This window comes from Phyllostomus hastatus, unplaced genomic scaffold (assembly GCF_019186645.2).
Source record: "Phyllostomus hastatus isolate PE091 unplaced genomic scaffold, TTU_PhHast_1.1 phas_contig_563, whole genome shotgun sequence".
NCBI lineage: Eukaryota > Metazoa > Chordata > Mammalia > Chiroptera > Phyllostomidae > Phyllostomus > Phyllostomus hastatus.
In genome coordinates, this window is record NW_025333911.1 from 128,248 (window position 1) to 151,305 (window position 23,058).

Below are 23,058 nucleotides of genomic sequence, written 5' to 3' on the forward strand. Positions count from 1 at the left end.
ATAATGATGGATTCCAGCCTATGCCTACATTAAGAAATTCAGCCAACAGCCTTCCTGTTTTAGTCTCAGATCCTATTGCACTGTCTCTGTTAGATCAAACAGGAGGAGACCTCCATACCTTACATAGGCAAGGACCATGACCCTTGTCATCTGGAAGCAATTACAAAAAAAAGTAATCCTTTCTCATAACCCTTAAAAGATTTTAGGGATGGAAGTTTCCAATGGGAGAATGAGACAGGATAGTGAGAAGCAAAGAAAATTCGTTGGTAAGTGGGATATGGAAACTGAGACAGATAGCTGAACACAGTGGCCAAGCAATACACAGCCACGTGCAAATTCTTCTGTCACCAGGACTGAAGTCAGTGAGTGCCTGGAAGAAGGCAAAACTGGGAAAACAAGAATCTTCCCTCAGAGTAACCTCTTCTCTCCCGACCTTTCCTCCCTGGAGATAATATCTCGGCCTCAGCTGTGCTTCAGCTCCAGGCTCAGAAAAGCACCAAAACTAGGTGAGCCACACTAGAACCAGCTGTAATGGCCAAAGACTCCTGTGCTATCAATGACCAATCAGAGAAGAACACGGCCCTAAAAGGACACACCTAGAGAACTGATAAATAGTCTACTGAAACCCTCCCTTGACACCTGTCCTAAGATTCCAGCCCATAAAATAGAAAGAAAGGCCTCAAGACAAAGAATCCATCCTGCAGGTGCCTTCCCTCTGGGAAGCAGCTGGCACCATTTCTTTTCCTTTCTCCCCCACTCCACTTATGCCTTAAGAGGCACTAGTTGCATAAGCTCTAGGCAATGAGCAGCTAAAAGTCTGTTCTAGGCTGATCCCTTGAACATGTCCCTAAATCCCCCTGTTCTCTGACTTCTCAGTGAGGTAAGGTAGTCCAGCCTAGGCTCTCCTAGTGCTTCCTCCATGCTAAGCCCTCCCTTGATTTCCTGTCTCCAGCTTCAGCAAATGGATCCTCATAACCACCTGGACTTGTGGTATGAAATCTTTCCTACATGAAGTCAAATACCCACATACTATAGCTGGCCCTTGTCAGACCCTCTCAGGGCCAGGCCCCTGTTTCATAACAGGATAAGAATATGACCTGAGGATAGTTATTGTGGATCTCTTTGCTCAGCTCTACCAGATGTGGCTGAATGATGGTGAAAAGTTTGGGGCTGTTAAGAAGAAAGGAAAATATAGGAATAAATTGTATGGAAAAACCTCAGAACAACAGAGGTAGGTGAATTAAATATGGGAGGGTGAGTGACAGATAGCTTAACTACTGAAATGGAATACATATTTATGAGAGATTGCATAGTCTGCCTGGTCCAACAACTGATTAAACTATAAAAAGACAGTGATCCATTCACTCAATTTATTCCAGTCCTGGGGAAATTTTGAATAAGTTGATTACACAACAGATGAATCTACAATCCTTTCAGAGGCAGAACAAACTAAAGTGAGTAAGGTAAATGAGAGGAGATTCTGGGTCAGGGGAAGGCCAGGGTCTCATGGCACAACCTCCATCAGGGGACTTCCAATCCATGCATTGGCACAGAAACAATGGCCTATGGGTGATGAAGAAACTCCAGTGGGATTCCTGGATACTAGTGTATAAAGCACTGTCATACCTCAACCTGAAATAAAAAGTTAAAAATAATAAAAAGAAATATTATTTGTTTAGGAAGGTATTTTAATGCAACTGTTTTAAGGCTTGTAGATGAAACTATGGCTGTAAGTAGGAATTTATATAAGGTTGTGCCCTTATTCCTACCGGACAGAATGTGATGTCTGAGTAGAAGATTCTTTCCTTACACAGACTGATGCGGAAAGAGGTGTTGTGAAATCTTCTGTTTGTTCTATGCTCACCGGACAAGTCAGGTGTAGGAACTTAAACTGCTTAAGCTTAGTCAAGGAGTTAATTTAAAACAATGTAGGTCACTGAAGGGAGGAGGAACAACAAGAAATTAGAACTCAGAATATGTCATGTGCCAGAGCCTAATCAGGAGACAGCTTACTGCTGCGGCCTTCTATCATCACTAAGTACCACAAATTACAAGTGACTAGACTACTTGTTGACTCAAACATCACAATTTCTAGATTTTATACATTATAATAAGACAAAATACTTAATCTTCACTGTTTAAAACCCTTAAATCTTGATCTGTCTGAACTGTAATGTGGTAGAAAGGCAGTTGACTCTGATTCCAAGTTGGAAAGTATATTTTCTTTTCAAAGATTCTCTGATGTTCTATCAGTTAGTAGTGAAGGAAAGAACACAGAACAGTATGTGTTCATTCAGAGACACACTTTAGACATGTATTTTCTCCCTGGGACAAAACTCTTAATGACAGTTAAAGTCAGTCTGTTTGTGGAAATTGAGAAAGAAATGGGATATCTGCCCTGATATTCCATTATACAGATCATCTGAAACAATAATGTACAAGAATACTTATGACATATCAATTTCAAAATTAACTAAAGGAAAAATTGCCCACATTTTATGCTATATCACATTTATGTATAGCAAAGCAGCAATTAAAATAGTATGCTACTAGATGAGATATAGAAGGGTCAAAGGAATCAGTGAAGAAATCATAAACAGAAATTTGATACAAAATAAAGGTAGCATTTCAAGTGAGCCAGCATGTGTGGAAATGGAAGAGTTTATATATTGTTGGTTCACAGAAGGGCAATTTTATAATATGTATCAAAAGCCTTAAGAGGAACATTACCTAACAATTTCACTCCTTGGAATTACCTAGTAAATGTATAAATATATACAATATGATTATGGAAAAGTATGTACCATAGAATTGCACGTAAAAGAAAATTTAGAAACCATTTAAACATTCATTACTTAGAGATTGCTAAGAAGATAAGATGTATATCTCTTGAATACATTTTAATACAGAAATTAAGAAGAAAGAGTCAACTCCTTCTATATCTACATAGAAAGATGTGAAAAAATATGCAAAAATGGAAGTTACAAAGAAGCATGCACACAGTGGGGCAGAAGTAGGTTTACAGCTGTTCGTATGTGAAAAGACTTGCAGGTTTAGATTATTATAATAGTTTTACTAACTATGTGTTTTGCATATTCACTCTTGCAAATCTACTTTTTTCCCACACTATTGAATATGATCCATTTTTGGTAAAATAAAGAAAATATCATTTTCATATGATCATTTAATTTTTTAAATAATATTTATTGGGCCCCAATAAGTTCTAGGCACTATTCTAAAAGTTCAATATCACAATGATACTACAGATAAAAGTTTGATCTCCAAAATATGTAAAAAACTCATAGGACTCAACACCAGGAAGACAATTCAATTGAAAAATGGGCAAAGGACCTGAACAGGCACTTCTCCAAGGAGGACATACAGAGGGCCCATAGGCATATGAAAGGATGTTCAACATCACTAGCCATCAGAGACATGCAAATTAAAATCACAATGAGATACCACCTCACACGCATCAGAATGGCCATCATTAACAATTCAACAAACAATGAGTGCTGGCCAAGATACAGAGAAAAGGGAACCCTAGTGCACTGTTGGTGGGAGTGCAGACTGGTGCAGCCACTGTGGAAAACAGTATGGAATTTCCTCAAAAAACTAAAAATAGAACTGCCTTTTGATCAAGTGATTCCATGGCTGGGAATCTACCCTAAGACCCCTAAAACACCAATGAAAAAGAACTTATGTGACCTTATGTTCATAGCAGTGTTATTTATAATAGCCAAGTGCTGGAAACAGCCAGAGTGCCCATCAGCAAAGAGCAGATAAAAAAAAAAAAACCTGCAGTATATTTACACAAAAGAATACTACACAGCAAAAAGAAAGAAAGAACTCTTACCTTTCATGCTAGCACAGATGGAACTTCAGAGTGTAATGCTAAGTGAAATAAACCAGACTGCACAAGTTAAATACCATATGATCTCATCTATAACAGGAACCTAATGAACAAAACAAAAACGTGAGAAATGGAACTAGAGGCATGAAATAAGGAACAGATTGATGGTGACCCGAGGGGAGGAAGGAGGAGTAGGAATGGGGAAAGAAGGGGAAGGGTCTAGTTAAAGAACAGGTATAAAGGACACATGGACATGAACAACAGCATGAGGATTGACTGTGGGAATGGCACAGTGGGCAGGGCAGGAGAGAGCAATGGGGGAAAATTGGGACAGCTGTAATAGTGAAACAGTGTGCAGCCAAGAGGGGGGCCCCAAAAGATTTGGAATGGGGTCCAGAACTCAAGGTTTCCAGGAACTATTAGAAAGATATACAGTATCACCCCTTCCCTCACACAGGTGTGAGTTGGGGGAAGGGACAAATGGAGCAGGGCCATTGAGAGCTATTTGGTACAGCAACAGCTTTGCAGCTAACCTCTGGCATGGTCGTTTAACATATCTAAAACCTTTAACTGGTTGCATAGATATGTTAAATAGCTGTGCCCATGCTCTGAGCCAGGGGGATTGAAGGGACTTCCCCCTGCCCTAAGATGTCACTGGGGCAGATCCCCCAGGTTAGGGGCCTGCATGAGAGCTTGGGCAAGATTGGCTCCATGACATGGGACCACACCTGCCCAGACTCACAATGGCAGCCCAGTAAAGCTGGAAGGATACGGGAGTGCTGGCAAGTATAGCCGATTGTAGGAGGAGTCGGAAATGGGGGCACAGAGGAAGATTGGTGTGGAGATTGAAACCCAGACTCGGCAGCCACCGAGGAGAGAGCCATGTGCTTCTGGCAGAGTGGGGCCCTCCACAGCCATGTGAGGGGGAGAGCCACATGCTTTTGGCAAGAATGGGGACCCCCGCAGCTTGGATGGAGAGAATTACAATGCAGCTTTAGCAGAGAACCACCACTCAGCTTTGGCAGACCTCCCCCCAACTCCGCAGCTCTGGTGGAGAGAAGGAAATCACACAATTTTGGCCAGAGTGGGGACTCCTGCAGCTTTGGTAGAAGAGGACCACGTGGCTTTGGGATGCTCCCTTGGGCCATGTGGCCTGGGAAGCAGGAGAGACTTTGCCTGGAAGAAGGGTGAAAGAACTCTTGCCAGTAGGCCCTCAGAAGGTGCCACGTAGCTTTAGATTAATTTGAGATCCTGCCTGGATGGCAACATAACTGATGGTGCCAGCAACCTGAATCATGGACATGTGCTTCTTTTCCTGAGTTACGGTATCCCGAATTAAGGCAGGGGGAGAGGGAAGCACTGTGGGCATCTGTGAGTATCCCAAAGAACTTTGATATTTTAATGAAGACATTAGGTCACTATTTAAAGCCTGTATAGCATTAAATAAACATTTCCTTTCCTTTTCACAAATCTCTGGCATTGAGAGACTTCTTTCCTAAGGCAGTGGACAATCGAACCTAGTGGAGGGTTCTTTCGGTAATAGTATATCGTACCCCCCTTTGCCCTTGCCCTGTGTTCTGTTACAGATTTGGGCATCCCTGGGTGGGCCAGTAGTTGCCCCTTGTGTGTGTGTTCGGTAACAATAGGATAATTTTTAAAAAGTTAAACATCAAATAGTTATAAAAAACAGATAGAGTCTCTATTTTCATAAAATTTACATTCTAGGAGAAAGAGACAATAAGTAAAAACCCAAGTAAATACTATATTAAATGGCAGTAAGTGGTAAGAAGAAATCACATATCAAAGAGAATAGTGAGTTCTGGGCATAGAGACTTGATACTTAATAGAAAGTCATCGGGGAAGAGGTTTTCAGGTAATGAGTGAAACTGGAGCAGAATTCTGGGGAAAGAGAGGGTATGGCTGGGAAAAGGGTTTTTGAAAGAGAGGGAACTACAGCAAAGAACCCAAGATGGGAGTGTGCCTGGGTGACTGTGGACCATCAAGAAGGCCAGTGTGGATGTAACACAATAAACAAGGTAGAGAGTGGTCAGAGATGAAGTTGATGTGGGGCCTTGTGAGACATTGAAAGGACTGTCATTTTTGCTGAGAGTTTGTTGCAGATCTCTTAGAGATCTATTAGCAAATAAGAGGCATTTCACTTTCAATTTTAAAACATCATTCTCAGTACTGTGCAGAGAACAGACTAAGAGAGGAGTGGGGTAGAGTACACTGGCAATGACAACTCACAGAAATGAGTTAGAAGACTAGTGCAACAGTCCAGGAAAGAGACGGTAGTACCTTCAATTAGGATGATGGTTAGTACCTCACTTGGTCAAAAGTGGCCTGATTCAGGATATATTCTGTGGTACAACCAACAGAATTTGCTTAAATTGGATATATCAACAGTATGTCTGGGTTAACCAGTTGGAGAGTTCAAAAATATTTTTCTAAAATTGCATTCCAAATTACATCAACTTCAAGTCTCTGTTTCACTAAACTAAGAAACATCCTGAATAAGCTTCCTCCTCAAATAAGAACCCCAACCAGGGTACTTTTTGTGATTAGGAATCTCTCTAACACTCTCCATATTCCCCAGTGGGACCATTTTGGTCCAACAATGTCCACAACTGCTGCCATATTGGTGGTAGTTCTTCCCTGATTCCACTCCTACCACTTCCCTGGTGCCCACTCTTCTGAGTTAAGCTTCTGACTTGGTTGCTTTTTGTACTGTACCTGACCATGCTGAATATCCCTCAAGATCCTCCACAATGTGAGTCACCCAAAAAACTCCTACTAACACAAATTGTTTACATTTACTTTTCCTAATTCCATCAGTGGATATTTATCCAGATTCTAAATGTGAAATATCATTATTTATATATCATAATGAAACTTCATAACAGAAGTTTCTCCTGTATCTTCATACTGAGAGCTTTTCCTCTAAGATCAAGAGCAACATGTGAATACCAAATCTACCATGATTATTCAACATAGTAGTACATGTCCTGTCCAAAGCAATAAAGCAGGAAAAATATGAAAGTCATGTAAATTATGAATGAAGAAGTAAACCTGTTACCACTGTAGATTACATGATTCTGTATATAGAAAACCTCAAACACTCTACCAAAATACTATTAGAAATAGAGGACAGGCTGACAGTGACCACAGGGGAGAGAAGAGGGAATTTCAAGGGACAATGTGAAGGGTTCATGGGAACAAATTTAAAGGACACATGGACAAAAACTAGGGGGAGGGTGGTAATGGGAGGGAAGTGGGGAGGGTTGGAAGGGTGGGCTGCATTGGGAGTAAAAGGGAGAAAACTGTACTTGAACAATGATTAAAATAAAATTTAAAAGAAAAAAGAAATAATAAACAAATTAGAAATATTGTGGGAGGCAAATTTATTTTTTACACTCCCACATTTTCTACACTAAATATGTCTCTTTAGAAGAATGTTTTTTCAAAATGTAATTTGCCATTTGGCCGCATTATAAAATAACATTTGGGGTGTTTATAAAAATGAGAGTTCCCGAGCAGTAAGCTAGACATCCCTGGTCAGAATCTCTCTGAGTGGGGCTGGAAATACACATTTGTAAGTTGTTCTCCAGTAATAATTACACAGAATAAATATTGAGAACAATCTCTTTGGAATACTAACTCATACTTTTAACTCTAAATTGCTTAATACAAAATCTAGCCAATCAGGCAGAGGAGTGAGGACATTATAATACCTAACACCTCCCTTAATTTGGAGGAATTGTGCCTTCTTTGAATAGATCACTGCCTGATGTGAATCTATCTCCATAATCTGGCATTCAAGTAGACTAAAATGGTATGATAAAGTAAAAGGAAAAGCCATTGTACAAATGATGCCAATATTCCAAAGTATGGACAACTAATCTACTACCAGCACACAAGTCATTCTTTATAGGTAACAATCAAGTTCAGAAATGAGGGACATATTTTTTCTTCTTTTCTTTCTACCTCCCATGTCTCTACTTCTTTGTTTACACAACCCCAGCAACTACTCTGAGGCACACTTAACTATAAAGAATGACTAATTGCCTTTGAAGGCTATCAGAACAAGTGCCTAATACACAGATCTCAGATAAACACACTATTGTATGTATTTTTCTTGGAAAATAAGTAAAAAAGAAATAGAAAACATGGTCTCGAACAAGGATAAAATACTGTGGCTATTATTAGATTCTTGCTGAAACTGACAAAGTTGACTTTTTATTTTGATTGCAAAAGATTTATTCCCAGATACCCTAGTTGAGGGTGGGAAAGAGAAATCATTGTTTATTTCTTGACTGTAAAGGTAACTTCCCCAGAGGAAGATAGTAGTGTGTTCTTAAACTACTTACAACTAGTAAAGGCTTTTGCATTATTCTTCAGCAAAGATCTTAGTAGACTCCATAACTACCATAGTTTAGCCAGGACTAAATATATGAATTGATTTCCACAGTACAATTTCTCTAGTCAGCATAAAATCTATCATATTTTGCTGTGTATAATGCACACATTTTAGCCCAAATTTTTGAGAAGAAAAATGACGCATATTATACATGGGTAGTACTAATTCTGTATCCGTAAATTTTTTTAATCTTTTATTTATGCTTATGCATTAAAAGTATAACTCTAGAAAGCAATAACAATATCCATATACAAAATAATATCCTGGAACATGATAATCAGTTTTGTTTCTAAATGTCAATAAAACATTGAATTAAATTATTAAAACAAAATATTGTTTTCCCTGAAAGTTGGGGCCAAAAATGTGGGTGTGCATTATACACAGCAAAATATGGTAGTTAATTTCATTATGGTGGGTGATCTAAAGTGGTGTCCATTAGAATAAAAATTGCTACCCCTAAACCTCTAGTTAATCATCTTTTTCCGTGTGGACATATCAAAAATCTACCTGCTATATTCAGGGAAGTTCTTGAAGGATGTCTTCTGACCCATTCAACTCTTACATAGAGTCCAGAAAAACTTATTCATGAGAAGTGCGGTGTGTGAAGAGCCTGATCCTGTAATGGGACCCACACTGACTCCTCAGGTCCTCATGCCAGAAAGAAATTTGTCCAAATCTGAACCAGATGGTCCAGTGGAAATAATTATCATGAAGTCTACCTTCCTCTCTACATGTCTTCATCTATGCCTTTAAGGTGAAGGCTCTGAGAATTCTAGCTCAGAAGAGTTAGTCCTAAGTCTTAGAAGAAAAAAAAAAGCAGCTGAAGCTTCTATCCTATCTTTTATGCTTCCTTCCTAACCAAGTTGGTGGTCAATGGCTGTGGGAACTAAAAGTCCGGAAAGACCTTCTTTGAGTCTCAACTTTTCATATATGCTAGAGGAATCAGTCTTCCCTTTTTTAGACAATAACAACACAAAGCAGGGCTTGCTAAAACATTAGCAGAAAAGAGAAACAGCATCTCTCTTAACTTTCAGTCTATACCAAAATGATGAAAGCAATCTCCATGGCTAGTATTTCTTATTAACTCATGGCAGAAGTACCAGGAGATGAAGTGCTATCTCTGAAAGTTAACCTGCAGGGTCAGCTTCCCTGGCTACAGCTGCAGTATGCAGTTTCAAGTTAAAGTTCAAAGAAAACAGGTATGGCCTTAATTCAGGCCCTTCTGTATGGATCATTCCTTTCATTCTCAATTCAAGGCTCCTGATCTTTATCATAATTTGACATGTGGTAACCAAAATCTAGTGCTTATTCTCCTTTTATGGGCTGGTCTGCCATTCCACTTTCATTCTTCAGGATCTCATAGAGATTGGAGAGAGCCCCTCTCTCTTGGGTAATTCTGTTTTTCCTACATTTCTACTACCAGTGCTACGGAATCCTCTGGTTCTCAGGCCTTCGAGCAGCATGTGTCTGCTTGAGCTGATGTTTTCTTGGAAACACTTGCCAGTTTCATGGTTACTTCGGTTTCAAGGCCAATCTTAACCAAGTATCACCTGAGCAAATTTACGTCTACTCCCTGAAAAGAAATGAAGGCACCAAAAGAATTTCATGTCTTTAGTAGCCAGGCTACAATTCCTGAACCGACTAAACTCCAAGTCTATTATACCGTTTAAACACTGAAGTGGGTGTGATAAAGTACATATTGAAGGTTATATGTATCCCCAGAAATAGCCATACCTACCTGGTTCAATAGGATACACTCCTTAGAACTACCATTCTCTCTTAATTACTTTCTGTGCTCTACTCTATCACATTGAGAAATTCCCTGAAACCCAACCTGAACATTCATTCCTTATAAGATCTTTGTTTACCTCTTCTAGGTAACAGAAGAGCTCCTAGCAGAGCCCAGTAACAGCCCCCCTCTCCAGACTTTTTGAAATTGCTAGACATTCTGCTATGTGTAGGAGAGTAAGACTTTCCTTGGGCTTTGTGGTGGCAACTCCCTTTAGGTTCTCCTTCCCCTCAGGGGGATTTAGCTCATTGAGTCCAACATCTCCCTGGGAACTGAGATTGTGTTTCCATCGGGGACTATAGAACTTTAAAAGAGACAAGGCTTTAACATTTATTGAGCACTTACTATAGGTAAAACACTGGGGAAAGTGCTTTTTATGTTTTGTACTTTGGCACACAGATAGGGGTAGCTCCATGGCTCAAGTCCTGTATAGTGCCCTCCCCTTGCTTCTAGCTAATAGGTGATAGGAATTTTTTCAGATGCAGTTAAGTTCCCAAGTGAATTTATTTTGAGTTAACCAAAAGGAAGATTATCCAACTTCACCTAATCAGTTTAAAGCCCTTAAGGAAAGACTGGGCCCCATACTTAGGTTCAATAATTTTCTCTCCTGCTGGCTGGAAGATGTAAGCTGCCACACTGAGAGAAAGCATAAGGAACAAGAAACTGTAGGCAGTCTCCAGGAGCTGAGAGCAGCCCCATTGACAAACAGAAAGAAGGTGGGACCTTAGTCCTATAATGACAGGGACATGAGTTCTGCCAACATGTATAAGCTTGGAAACAGCTTTTCTCCAGTTGAGACTGCATGAAAACACAGCTCAGTCAATACCTGGATTGCAACCTTGTGAGACCTTAAGGAGAGGACCCAGCTGAACTAAGCCAGACTCCTGACAGATACTATGATATAATATGTATTAAAATACTAAGTGTCATGAGCAAATATTTTGCAGTATAGTCTTTTATATAAGTCAGCCCTCCATCTCCCTGTTTTGGTCTACTGACCATGGCCTTAGGTACCAAAAGTACCAGGCTGCCTGTATGGCCACCAGCTCTACAAGCAAGATGATGTCAAGGAATAATTGTGAGACAACACAAATGACTATGCTATTCACTCAGCTTTTATTAACTCAGATTCTATTCAAATCTATAATATCCAAATAACATTAATAATCACTCAGAAACAGTCAGCAATAATCTCACATGAAAGAATTTGGGGACAAACAACCCAAGTCCCAAGACTCCATCCAGATCAGAGTCCAGGTCTGTCTGTAAGGCAGAGTCAGTGGTGACTTCAGAGTCAGCTAAAGCAGGATTGATCAGAGCAGCAGTGTGCTGTCCTCACCCTCTCACTGTCTGAACTGTCTGTTCAATGGTGTTTGCTATCATATTCTTATATGATGTACAGCTGCATTAACATTCAGTTAACACTTGTTCTTGTGCTACCTCAATAAGCACATGCTGATTAAGTCGCTCTACTGCTCATGCCCTGAGATGGTGGTGTTGCCCCTCAGATAAGCACATGCTCTTTACTACTTCATAATACTGTGCATGTTCCAAGGAGTTGCACTACCCCTCTGAGTCATCACTCCACTTCCCATGATCTAAACATGGCTTCTGAACTTACAAGGCTGACACCATCTTAGTTTAGTGCTGCTCTTGTCACTAAGTTTGCGGCATTCTGTTATACAACAATATGAGAATGCAGATTTGGTACCTCAAAGTAGGAGCTGCTGTAACAAATACCTTAAAATATGGGAACAGCTTTGGAATTAGGCAAGTTAGCAGAGACTAGAAGAATTTTAAAGAACATGACAGAAAGCCTAAATTGCCTTGAATAGGCTGTTAGAAGAAATCTTGACTTTAAGAATGCTGCAGTAAGGGTTCAGAAAAAATGAGGAATTGACATAAGAGGAATACAAAGATTCTTATTGCACAGTGGCAGAAAGCTTACCAAAATTATATCCTGGAGTTCTGTACAAAGCAAAACTTACAAGCTGGTAACATATTTCAGGAGACTTCCAAGAAAAGTTTTCAAGTGCCTCCTGATTTCTTCTTGCTGCTTATAATAAAATTTGATAAAAGAGATCATTTGAAAAGAGAACTGTTTTAGAAAGGAATCCAAGGTCTCACAATTTGAAATTTCTCAGCCTCTCTAAAAGAAAAACACACTAGAATTAGGAGATTCACCATGATACAATAAACTGATCCTGGGTGTGACTATACAAACTTTTGTTCATACCTCAGAAAGATCAAAAGGTAGCTATTTTAATCCATTATGAGAATATTTACCTTTTAACAGGAGTTTAATCCTTTTACATTAAGGCAATTATTGTAAAAGAAGGACAATTCCTGTCATATTATTGTGTTTTTTATAGGTCATCTTTTTTCTTCCTCAATTCTGCCATTATTGCCTTCTTATTTTTTATGAAATACCAATTTGATTCCTTTCAAATTTCCTTTTCTGTATATATTTTAATTATGTTAGCATTAGTTGCCCTGGGGTTTACAATTAACCTCTTAACCTTAAAACAATCGGTTTTGAATTAATAACACATCAACTTCCATAAGTATACAAAAATTCTGATCCTGTGTTGTTGTGCCAAAGGTTAAATATCTATACATTGTGTATAATATAGATTTATCATTATTGTTTTATGCTTTCATCTCTTCAACCAAATTGGAAAGAAAAGGGAGTCACAACCAAAAATATAGTAATCTTGCCTTATATTTTCCTAGTTATTTTACCTGTGTTTTTATTCATATCGCTTCAAGTTACTATCTAGTAATTCAGCCTTTTATTTCAGCTGGAAGGACTTCCCTTAGCGCTTTTTGTGGGATATATATATTAGTGATAAAGTCCCTTAGCCTTTGCTTCTGTGGGGTAGTCTTAATTTCTCCTTCATTATTGAATGACATCTCTGCTAGATACAGGATAATTGGCTGACAGGCTTTTCTTTCATTTCTACTTTAAATATGTCATTCCACTGAATTTTGGTCTCTGGTTTTGCTGAGAAATCTGCTTTTTATTTTTTTTATTTTGAGGCTTCTTTGTGCATGACAAGCCACTTCTCTTTTGCTGCTTTCCAAATTCCTCTTTGTTTCTCCCTGCTTCAAAGGTTTTATTATAATGTATCTCAGGGTGGATCTGCTGTGTTTGTCCTTGCTGAAGTTCACTGAGCTTCTTGAATGTGTAGATCCATATATTTTACCAAATTAGGACTTTTTGGCCATTGTTTCTTTAAAATTCTTCCCCACCCCTTTCTCCCTCTCTTCCACCCAGTCCTCCCATGATGTATGTTTGAAGTTGATGGTGCCCCACAGGTCTTACACGCTCTCCTCATTTTTCTTCATTCTTTTGTCTTTCTGCTCCTTAGATTTCAATGGACGTATCATCAATTTTTATGATTTTAAATTCTGCCTGCTCAAATCTGATGTTTTTGAACAACAACAACAATAACAACAACAACAACAAAAGTCTCTGTAATAAAGCAGAGACTGAAAGTCATCTCACAAGGTAATCTGATCATAAATTTCTAATTGGGCAGGTCATGGTGGACAATCATGCACTAGAGCTACAACTTCTTGTCTTTTAATTTTTTTAAATCCTCAACCAAGGGTAATTTTTTTATTGATTCTTCCAGAGAGAGAGGAAGAGACAGGGAGAAACATCAATATGAGAGCAGCATCCATCGGTTGCCTCTGGTATGAGTCCTGACGAGGGATTGAACCCACACCCTAGGTATGTGCCCTGACTGAATCAAACCTGCAACCTTATGATGTACTGATAATGCTACAAGCTGAGTAACTCAGCCAGGGCCCTACACTTACAACTTCTTTAGGAAAAAGACAAGCTCTGTCCATTGTTCTTGTGTATCTAGGTTAACACTCCTTTGAAATGCCAGAATAATCCCTTTTTTCAGGCCCTTGGAAGCATACCTACTCTCAAAGGAACATCTGAGATATTTCTTTCCTGATGTCACCAGTTTGGTTCACATAAGCTCTTATAAAATTTTTCTACAAGTTTAGACCTTCTTATGTTGACATGTTGAAATTCTTTGTTTCAGTTGTAATTTTTAACTTCAGAATTTATTTGGTCTTCTTATAACTTGCATCTCTTTATTGATGTTCACTATGTTGGACAAAGCATTCCCCTAGTGCCCTCCAGCTCTTTGTCAGTGTTCCCCTTTAGCTCTTTGAGCATATTTAAGCCAATTAATTTAAAGTCCTTGCCAAATAAGTCCTGCAATTTTCTTCCTCACAGTTTCTGTTCATTTTTCTGTGAATGAGTCCCATTTTTATTGTTTCTTTGCATGCTTTTTAACTTTTTATGTAAAATAAAATTTTGAATACCTATAATATGGTAACTCTGGAAGTCATATTCTTCTTCATGCTCAAAATCTGTTTTTCTTGGTTGCTGTGGTTGTGGTTATTTGTTTAGTGACTTTTGTAGTTTTTTCTATAAAGGCTGTGTTTGTGATGTGTGGTTCTAAAGTGTGTTTCTTAATTTATGGTAAGTTCAAGACATGAGTTGATAGTAACTTTTTTGAATGCCTGGGGCCAAAACAGAAACTCTCTTTGCACATTGGCTCAGTGTTTAGCATTCCTTCAGGGCTTATTAAGACCTGTTACCACTAGGCCTTAGCCCTCATTTTCTGCTTGTTCTGAGCCTAAGGGTTAATTAAAGGTAAAAGCTTAGGGTCTTCCAAGCATTTTTCCTGTCCTGAGTCTGCACATTACTTTCTAAATTCCTAGACACAGAAGCTTTTTAATGTTTTACTACCACACAAAATCTCTCTCCCTAGTCTTTCCTCCCAGGTGTCCAGCAGCACGCCTGCCTGTGTCAACCTTAATCTCTTCCCCAAGACATTTCATATTTGTGTTTTCAAGGAATGCCCTCAACTTGGATGCTTTTCTACCCCTAACAAAACTCTGTGCTAGGGTAAACAAAGGCAAAATTGCTTTATATTAGTCCTTCAGCTGGCCTCTGTGATACCCAAACTGATAAACACAATTCTTTGAGAGCAGGTCTACTGTTCTCCCTCTGGAAGCAGGGACTATGGTCCCATAATAAGAATGAGGGCTGATACCCTCAAGACCTCTATCAAGCAGAGGAGGAGGGGGAGCCAAGGACAAGTGAAAATGCTACAACACTCCTCAACCATTTTTAAGTTTCCTTTTCCTTCTTTCAGCATTCATTTGCTAGCTGATGATTGTTTTCTAGAGATCCAGCAAGGTTGATTCTGATGGTTTTTCTCTTGCTTGTTCATTGTTTCAGTAGAAAAATAGGCCCTTAGAGCTATTTATCCATTTATACAATATTTGCTAATATGAATCCTGTAACTGGAAAAGACACCGGCATTTGGGCTGCCTGTCACTACCAAACCCAATAAGCAATGACAGCGATTGAATCTTTATGGGTGCTTTATTTGGATGGCTGGTGATCTGAGAAGATCGTGGGTTCATACCCTAACAGACCATCTTGCCTTCTCTTTCTAGGCCAGACTTTTTATGCCAGGGAATAAACAAGGTGCAATGAAGGCCTTGAGATTCAGGGAGGATTAGGTGATAGTAGCTGCAACATTCCTGTCCTGAGCAGTTAACTGTTCCCAGGGGCGCAAACACAAAAGTCCAGATGCCTCCAGTTGTCCCCCGGCTGTAATCTTTAGCAGTGCCCCAGGTCCACTGTTTTCCCAAGAGCCAGGAGAGGCCTTATTTGTAGTTTCTGAAACAAAAACTTTAACATACACATTACTTGCTAGACGTATAACTTTTTTTACCTTAAGCTAAAATTTTCCAAGTCTGAGTCCCCTATCACTATGAAGTATACTTTTCATAATGACTTGTGCTTAATTATTGCCTGACAAAATTCCTGGAAATTTAGCAAGTTGTTCTCATGCGTCAGTACTGGTTCCAGCATACCACTGGATCATATGGTCCGTGAGGGCATAAGAGAGATTTGCCAAGGTCTCTAAGCCTAGAGACCCAAATGGTGGGGTATTTTTCCCTGTTGAACAAAATGTTAGCAAACTGAATTCAACAATAAATAAAAGAATGATTCACCACAACCAGGTGGGATTTATCTCAGTTATGCAAAGCTGGTTTAACATTTTAAAATAAAATAAAAAGCAATGCAGTACATTACAACAAAGAATATTCCAGTATTTTTGTGTGTGTGCATGAACAGGTAAAATCATGGCTATTGTGAATAATGCTGCAATAATACTTATGGGAGTGTATATATCTCTTCAATATACTCCTTTCACTTCCATTGGATCTGTACCCAGGAGCTGAATGGCTGGATCATATATATCCAGGAGTGGAACAGCTGGTAGTTCTATTTTTAATTTTTGGAGAAACCTCCATACTTTTTTCCATGGTGGCCCAATGAATTTACACTGCCAACAACATTACGCAAGGGTTCTCTTTTCTTGACATCTTTGCCAGCACTTGTTCTCTACTCTCTTCTTAATAACAGCCATTCTAACAGGGATGAGTTGATATCAATTTGTGATTTTTATCTGCATTTTCTTGATGATTAGTGATATTTAGCATCTTTTCTTATCTCTGTTGGCCATTTGGATGTCTTCTTTGGAACAATAACTATTTGATTTCTCTGCCCATTTTTTCTTTTTTCTTTTCCTTTTTTTTTACTTACATTAAATACATCGGTAAATCAGCACTCGCATTCTATTACCACGATTATTATGTTGGAAGAGGAAGAAGGCAGGGGAAGGCAAATGCTTTCTCCAAAAAAAAAAGGGACCCCCAGAAAAACTGATCAAAAGAGAGAAATGAAAAGCTTGGAAATAAAAACAAAGATCCCGAAGCCCAACAGAGCTTAGAGGAAAGCAGAGAGCTGGTAGAAAGTAGAAGGAAGGCAGCAGATAGGCCCAGAAGCTAAGGCCAATCCTAAAGGCAGGGGGAGAGGGGAGGAGAAGCCTGGATAAATGGTTTCCCAGACTCAAGGCAATGAAACATTCTCACTCCTGCTCCATGGGGAAAACTGCACAGACAGAGAATTTCATTTCTAAGAGACTTAGGAGAACCATCCTAGTTCTTCCACTTATAAGGATGTACTGGGTGTTCTTGGGGGCTTAGTGGGGTACTGGGAAAGGAAGGCAAAAATGTATGTGTGTTTCAGGGCCACAGGAAATAAGGCTGGCCCTGGAAAAGGACGGGAATTGAGATCTAAGGGGAAGAACTTAAGCTGGGTCCTTCAGAATCTAAGCCTCATGGATTTCTCAGCTGCTCTGGGACAGAAGGAAGTCTGCAAGCCAAAAGGGCAGAATGGTTCCAATCCTAGGTCGTCACCAAGGCCCTCACTGAGGCCTTTCCTACATTACTTCCCCCAATTTTCACAAAACTCTAGGCTGGAACAAGGAGTTTCAAATTCTCTCCTGCCTTGATGGCTTCCCAAAGACATCCTGAACTACCCGATGAGGGGTGTAAAGAGAGGCTAGAGATTTAGAAAGGACCAACATCTTCTGGTGATGCAAGGGGATTTTCAGTGCCAGTCATTCTCCACAGGGACAGGTATCATAAAGTGGCCACCAGTAGGCCTGTGGTACTAGTTCCTAGTGGTATTTGGATTAAACCACTGGTTGCATGGGGGATGAGTATGGGGATAAGCACAGAAGGACTTAACTGAAGATACTAACAAAGGAGAAAAGAAATAAGGCCTGATTGGGGGTGGGGGTTGGAGGACAGACTGTACAGTGGGAATAAAGATCATACCTATTTCCAGGGAAGTAGAAAACACATGGTAACAAGTGGATCAAATTGAACATGAACCCTGGGAAAGGAGAGAAAACTCCTCCCTCTTGCCTTACTCCTCTTCACCCCTTTCCATGGCATGTGCTATCCTGAGACTGCTCTCCAGTTGCTTCAGTTAATTCCCTAGGAAAAGGCAAACCTACACCCAAGAGCTAGGCTGGCACGGATATAGGTTAAGCATCAGAGTTGGAGGAAGCTCGCAGTGGAGATTGAGCTTGAGTAGCTGCCACTGATACTGTTCTCTACAGTCCCTCTCCAAACTTCATATACATCTTAGATTCCATTTAATTAAAAAAGTGAGAGGGCTCTCTGCCCATATTTTTTTTATTTAATATTTTGGAGTTTTGTATCTTTGTATTTTGTAAATTAACACCTTATGCAATACATGGTTTATAAATATTTTTCCTATTCTGCATGTTACCCTTTCATTTTTTTTTCTGTTTCACTGTGCAGAAACTTTTTATTTGCCATACTCTCCTTTTACTTTAGCTTTTATCGCTTCTGTTTTGGTGTCATATTCAAAACATCTTTACTATAAACAATGGCAAGGAGCTTCATTCCCATATTTACTTCTATTAGTTTCAGAGTATCAGATCTTATGTTAAAAACTTGAAGCCATTTAGAGTTAATATTTGTGAGTGGTATAGGATAAGGGCCCAATGTCTCTATTCTGCATGTAGTTATCCATTTTTCCAACATCATTTTTTCAAGAAACAATCCTTTCCCCATTGAGTGTTCTTGGCTCCTAGGTCAAATATTCGTTGACTATGTATTCAGAAGGTTATTTCTTGGATCTCTCTTCTGTTTCATTGGTCCATGTGTCTTATTTTTTACACCAGTATTGTACTGTATTAATTACTATAGTTTTGTAGTATAGTTTGATATCAAGAATTGTGATGGCTCTGGCATTTTTCTTCTTTCTCAGAATTGCTTTAGCCATTTGAGGACTCTTAGGGGTCACACAAATTTTAAGGTTGTATTTTATATGTATGTGAAAAAATGCTATTGGATTTATGAGAAGGATTGTGTTGAATCTATAGATAGCTTTGAATTTAAACATTTTAACAGTATTAATTCTTCTAATCTATAAATATAAGATGTCTTCCACTTGTTTGTGTCTTTTTCAATTATTTTCACCAAAGATGTAGTTTTTATTCTATGGATCTTTTAGTTCCCTGGATAAATTTATCCCTAAGTATTGTTTTTGATGCTATTGTGAATAAATTAGGTTTTTTTTTCTTCTTTAGATGCTTCATTTTTAATGTATGAAAGCACAACTGATTTCTTTATGCTAATTTTATATTCTGAAACTTCACTAAATTTGATTGATTCCAACAGTTTATTGTTTAGTCTTTAGGACATTTTATGTATAAAATCATACTGTACCTATATGATATTAACCAGTGTCACCTCAATAAATTTCATTTTTAAAAGATTGTATTGTCTGCAATAATAGCAACATTACTTTTTTATTTTGATGCCTTTCATTTCTGTGTCTTGCCTAATCGCTCTAACTAAAATTTAAAGTACTATGTTGACTAAGAGTAGTGAGAGGGTGCACTAATCTTGTTCCTGATTATAAAGAAAAAGGTTTTTAATATTCCACCATTGTGTATGTTAGCTGTGATTTTGCCATATATCACCTTACTATGTTGAAGTATGTTTCTTCTATGCCCAATTTTATTAAGAATTTTTATTTTGAAAGAATATTGTAGTTCATCAAATGCTTTCTTCCATCTATTCTTATGATCATGAGTTTTTTTCTTTCATTCTATTAAGGTGATGCATTATAATTTTTTCAAAATTCAGATTTCATTTACAGGTGACATAGAATATTATAATAGTTTCAGATGTGACAACATACTGACACTTACATATCTTACCAAGTGCTCAAAGAGAATACTGCCTATGTTTTCTTTTAGAGGGTTTATGTGTCCAGGTCTTGTACTCACATATTTAATCCTTTATAATTTGATTTTCATATATGGTCTAAGAAAGTAGTCTGATTTCCTTTTTTTTACACACATATTTTCAATTTTCTCAGCACCATTTATTGATAACACTGTTTTTATATTTATACTATATTTTTTCTAAATTTGTCATAAACTAGTTGCATACAAGGGTGGGTTTATTCTTGTCTCTCTATTCTGTTCTACTGACCTGTGTGTTTTTATGCCAGTACTATTTTGCTATTTTATGCCAGTACCATGCTATTTTGATTACTATAGCCTTATAGTATGTTTGGTATCAGATAGCATGAGACCTCAAACTGTGTTCTTCTTTCTCAGTAGTGCTATAGCTATTCAGGGTAATTTGTATTCCTGTATAAATTTCAGGATTATTTGTTCTGGTTCTATGAAATACGACATTGGTATTTTGAGACAGATTGTGTTAAATCTGAAGATTGCTTTGGGTAGTATAGATATTTTCATGATGTTAATCCTGCCTATTCATGAACATGGTATATACTTTCATGTATTTGTATATTTTTCAATTTCTTTCTTTGGTGTCTTATACTTTTTTGAATACAAGTATTTTACTTCCTTGGTTAAATGAATTCCCATGTATTTTATCCTTTTTGGTGCAGTTGTAAATGGGATTATTTTTAAATATCAGATAGTAAGTTATTGGTGTATAAAATGGAACCAATTTGTGAGAATTAATTGTGTCTTATGCTACCTTACTGAGTTCATTGATTAGTTCTAACAGGTTTTTGGTGGAGTCTTTGGGTTTTTTTATATACAGTGGTGGGCAAAAGTAGGTTTATAGTTATTCATATGGAAAGACATGCAGGTTGTGATTATTACAATAGCATTATTAACTCAAAAGAATGTCACAATGTGTTTTGTTTACTCAAAACTGCAAACCTACTTATGTCCACCCCTGCACAGTATCATGTCATCTGCAAATAATGACAGTTTTACCTCTCCTTTACAATTCAAATGTACTCATATGTTTTCACTTGTCTGATTATAATGGCTAAGATTTCCAATACTATGTTGAATAAGAGTTGTGAAAGTAGGAATCCATGTCTTGCTTGTGATCTTAAAGAAAAACATTTTAGGTTTTCTCCATTGAGTATGATGTTAGCTGTGGGTTTCTTACATATGGCCTTTCTTATGTTGGGGTATGTTCCCTCTAGCTCCACTTTGCTGAGAGTTTTAATCATAAGTAGATCTTGGATTTTGTCAAATGCTTTTTTTAAACCTATTTATGTGATCATGTCGGGGGTTGGGGGTTCCACCCGCAGAGCTCGCCTGGGTCATCATAAATAAGAATAAATCTACCAAGACATTATCTGCTTGGGAAGGAAAGGTGACCAGTCTCTCAAAGGAGAAAGGTTCTCAACTTTCCCTTTCCTGAGTTTTTATTGAGTTCAGCTCACACAGAGATACATAGTATGCACATAAAGCTCATCAACCAAAGTCCAAAAAGCTACAGTCATGGAAAACTGACATCAGTTACAGATAATAGTTGAAGAAACACAGGGATTGTCTTTGGTTAGGGTTGCCTTTAGCTCAAGTGTCTGTTTCATAGCAACAGGGCAGAGCAAGCCTCAAAGGATACAATGTATATTCTTTTCTCTGGCCAGATTTGCCCCTGGGAACAGTCTGTTCCAATACAAGGTTGAAGCTGCCTCTGGCTTAGTTCCCAGGCTGAGACAGGTGGGGAGAGCAAAGCAGCCAAGAGACTAAGAGACTTTTACAGAAAGACTGAGGACTCAGGCTATGACAAAACCAAGGGGCCAGGGTCTTTATGCCTCTTCTCTGAAGACCCCTAAGTCCTTCCCTGATGGCCCATCATGACTCTGCCTGTCTTAGGTTGCCCCACCCCTTTTGAGAAATATTACCCATCATTGGTTAACCAGTCATCCACCAGGTCAAGCAGGGGGAAGTGAGGCAGGCAGGGACTGTGGTCCTGCCAAGAGGAAATGTTCTGTCTCCTTAGTGGCTCATGGCCCCAAGGCCTTTTCACTCAGCTCTAGCTGTGGGATAAAAGGCTACAGTCCCTGAAACCAGGCGGGATGGCCCCCAACAACCATGTAATTTGTATTTTTCATTTTCTTTATGGGGTGTATCATGTTATTTGAATTTCAAATGTTAACCTAACCCTGAATCCCAGGAATAAATTCCATTTGATCATACTGTATGATCTTTTAATGTATGAGTAAATTCAGTTTGCTAATATGTTGTTGAGGATGTTTGCAGCTCTGTTCTTCAGGAATACTGTTCTGTGATTTCCTCTTTTTTGTAATATTTTTGTGTAATTTTGGTATCCAAGTAATGCTGGCCTTGTAAAATGAGTTTGGGAGCCTTCCCTATTATAGGAGTACTTTCAGAAGAATAGGTACTATTTTTCTTTGAATGTTTGGTAAAATTCATTTATGAAGCCATCTGGTATAGAACTTTTGTTTTTTGGGAGCTATTTGATTACTGAGTTTATTTCCTTAGCAGTGAGCAGTTTGTTCAAATTTTATGTTTTCTCTTGACTCAGTCTTGGAAGATTGTATATTTCTCAGAATTTATCCATTTACTTCAGATTGTGCCATTTGTTGGCATGTAATTGTTTGCAGTATTTTCTTATGATCCTTCATATTTCTGTGGTATCAATTGTCACATTTTCACTTTCATTTCTACTTTATTTATTTGCCCTCTGCCCTCCTTTGTTTTCCTTAATAATTCTATCTAAAATTTTCTTTTTTTAATCATTTGTATTCTTATTCTATTAGAGTTGTCTCAATTTTTTCCCATTTGCCCTCCTCCACACATCTCACCCCCCACTCCCACACTCAATTACTACACTGTTGTCTCTGACTGTGGGTCATTCATACACATTCTTCATCTAGTCCCTTCCCCTTTTTCCCACCATTGTCCCCCTTCCCCATCCCCTCTGGTCACTTTCAGTCTACTCCATGTTTCCATGCCTGAGGTTCTATTTTGTTCATTAGTTTATTTTGCTCATTAGATTCCACTTATAGGTGAAATCATATGGTATTTGTTTTTCATCAACTGGCTTATTTCACTTAGCATAATATTCTCCAGTTCCATTCATGCTGTTGCAGATAATAGGAGCTCCTTCTTTCCTTCTGCTACATAGTAGTCCATTGTGTAAATGTACCAGTTTCTTCATCCACTCATTCACTGATGGGTACTTAGACTGTTTGTAGCACTTGGCTATATTGTAAATAGTGCTGCTATGCCAACAAGGGTGCATAAGTTCTTTTGAATT

The 23,058-nt window shown here is 38.4% G+C and overlaps 1 pseudogene; it reads left to right on the forward strand.

The window, feature by feature from the left end:
- Positions 1 to 208: 208 nt before the first annotated feature.
- LOC123824424 overlaps positions 209 to 23,058 on the forward strand; it is a 32,506-nt pseudogene continuing 9,656 nt past the window's right edge.